General features: G+C 39.2%; 1 non-coding gene across 1 annotated transcript; it reads right to left on the bottom strand.

The window, feature by feature from the left end:
• Positions 1 to 2,463: 2,463 nt before the first annotated feature.
• Positions 2,464 to 2,570, bottom strand: LOC131654288 (small nucleolar RNA R71). Its single transcript, XR_009299330.1, has one exon. It is a non-coding gene; the product is annotated as a small nucleolar RNA R71 (small nucleolar RNA).
• Positions 2,571 to 2,798: the final 228 nt, after the last annotated feature.

Genomic DNA, 2,798 nt, shown 5'->3' with positions numbered 1-2,798 from the left:
TTGATTTAAGAGAAATGAGATGGGCAAATTTTGGGGTATGACAGCTGTGATAACACGATTTTATATCGTATATTTAGCTTGAAATCCGTAGATATTTATAGCATTTTCCGTTTATTATGCTGATTTATTATGATATTACGGGAGTTTTTGCTTTGTTTCAGGTTTTACACTCTTATTATGACTATTTGTGAAAAGGAGAAGAAATGGAGCTAAAACGACCACTATTTGTGCCTAAAAGATGAAAAATGGGTGCTGAAGTAAAAAGGGAGTGCAAATAAGGCCCAAATATGCTAAAGAAGACCCAAAGGCCCAAAGGAGACGAACCAGCCCACTGAAGATCAAATGTGCGTGGCCCAAACCACACAAGCAAGTGGAGACGCACGTCTCCAACGTCTCTATGCCACATCAGCAAAAGGGAGACGCACGTCTCCATTCCCCTACTTTTTCTCCACTTGAGACGCACGTCTCACGTCGTTCAAAGCACTTCCTGAAGAAGCGGAGACACACGTCTCCAAGTCCCAGTCAGAAAAGCTCCCTCATTTCATGGATTCCAACTGCAAAGCCTCGCCTATAAATAGAGGCAGATACTTCACTTCAACGGGTCCGATTTCCTGCTAACGAAGTGCTGCCGAAATTGTACCGTGCATTATATTTTCTGCCTTCCTTTAATTCAAAAAGTTATTTTCTCACAACGATTTCTACACCGGAAATTGTTGTGAACCTTTTATAAATCTAGCCTTACGTTAGATTTATCGCCTTTTATTTCCCTTGTTTTATTTTCCGTCCGTTTAAATTCCGAAGAACGATCCAGCCAACCTGTGGTGGAAGTTCAGTACTCGAAGATTCAATTGCAATTTATTTAATTCAGGTTTAGTATTTACCGCTTTTATTTATATATTTATTTGCATGATATATTATATGCCAATTAACATGCCTTTTATTATAAGCCAAATTAATTCATGCATGCTTAACTGTATTAATATGTCTGGCTAAATTACTAAGGTATCTGTATGTAAAGTAAGTTAACCGTAGGGATCCGAAATAAATTGGCTTAATTATGTTTTGTTAATTATCACCTGTTTTTGGTTTGTATGTCTAATTTAATTAGCAAATCTTAAGAACAATAGAGCGAAAGTTTGAGGTCTTAAGACGGTCAAAGGTTAAAATCAATAGAGCGAAAGTTTGAGATCTTTAACTGGATAGTAGACATAGGACATTAGTTTTAAGGATGGCGAAAGCGTATTAAAACTAATTAGAACTTATTTATTTTCAAAAATTGTTTTTACACCCGAGCGGGATGGCGAAAGCGTACGTTAGGGATATTAGCATGTTCCGAGTCAACAGAGCGAAAGTTTGAGATTAGGAGATTTAAATAGATAACAACTTCATAAAACAGGCATTTTATTAATTACGTTGTTTCCAAAAAGCTTTTCTAAAATCTAATGGGATGGCGAAAGCGTACATTAGGATTAGGATAGTAATCTAAATCAACAGAGCGAAAGTTTGAGACGAGGATTTTTAACCAATTGAATTAGTAAAGATTTTTAATTAAATTATGCAAAAGCCAATGGACCTTCGGACCACCTTAAGTTAAACGAAATACATACTGATATCTGTCTTTTATTATATTCTTCATTTCTCACAATCACTCTCCCTTAGGAACAATCAAAATATTAGTAGCCCTAGCTTTACATAGTAACCTTAGATAACGGTAGATCGATTCATAGTCCCTGTGGATTCGATATCTTTTAAAACTACACGACACGACTGTGCACTTGCAGTCATCAGATTAATAGACACGTAAAGTCGCGATCAAGTTTTTGGCGCCGTTGCCGGGGACTATTTAAGTCGATATCGTAACTCACTGTTACACCGTAGAGACTAGGGAAATTCTTTCCTTTCTTTCTGAACGATTGTATGCCAAATACTCGTTCACAAGGAGGAGATTTAATACAACGAATTAACGAGATCGAACGTTTCATTAACGTCAAATGTCGAGCTCGCAATCTTCCTGAAGTAGCACCAATTCTGATTAATCAGGAATTGACTTTTACTGATCAAATCAATCAAATCACCCCAAAGTTAGAGATGGCTGCTCTTCGTCCTCTTAGAGACTATGCCGCTCCTTCGCGCGCTGAACCGCACTCGAGTATCGCACCACCTGCGATTGAGGCAAACAATTTCGAACTGAAACCTTCGTTGGTCCAAGCTGTTCAACAGAATCAATTCTCTGGAAGCCCTGCAGACGACCCCAACCTCCATTTATGTGTGTTCGTGCAATACGCCGACACTGTCAAAGCTAACAACGTTAGTTCCGAAGCCATTCGATTACGTCTCTTTCCTTTCTCCTTGAGAGATAGAGCTAGAGCGTGGCTTCAATCCCTGCCTTCTAATTCCATAACTACATGGGATGAATTGAAGAGAGTATTCTTAGCGAGATACTTTCCGCCTAGCAAAACTGCTATGCTCAGAGGTCAAATCAACGGATTTACCCAGAAAGATAACGAATCACTCTTCGAAGCTTGGGAACGTTACAAGGACATGCTTAGACTATTCCCTCATCATGGACTCGAACCATGGCTGATCATCCATACTTTCTATGGTGGTCTCCTATATAACACTAAAATGACTATAGATGCCGCTGCTGGCGGAGCACTTATGGACAAACCCCATGATGAAGCATACAACCTCATAGAGAACATGGCACAAAACCATTACCAATGGGGTGGAGAACGAGTCGCTCTAGAGAAAGCCCAAACCAAAGGAGGAATGTACGAAATAAGTGGTATAGACCGCGT

Source organism: Vicia villosa, linkage group LG2 (assembly GCF_029867415.1).
Source record: "Vicia villosa cultivar HV-30 ecotype Madison, WI linkage group LG2, Vvil1.0, whole genome shotgun sequence".
NCBI classification, from domain to species: Eukaryota; Viridiplantae; Streptophyta; class Magnoliopsida; order Fabales; family Fabaceae; genus Vicia; species Vicia villosa.
Note: the sequence above shows the minus strand (reverse complement) of the source record. Positions and strands in the feature narration are given on the sequence as shown.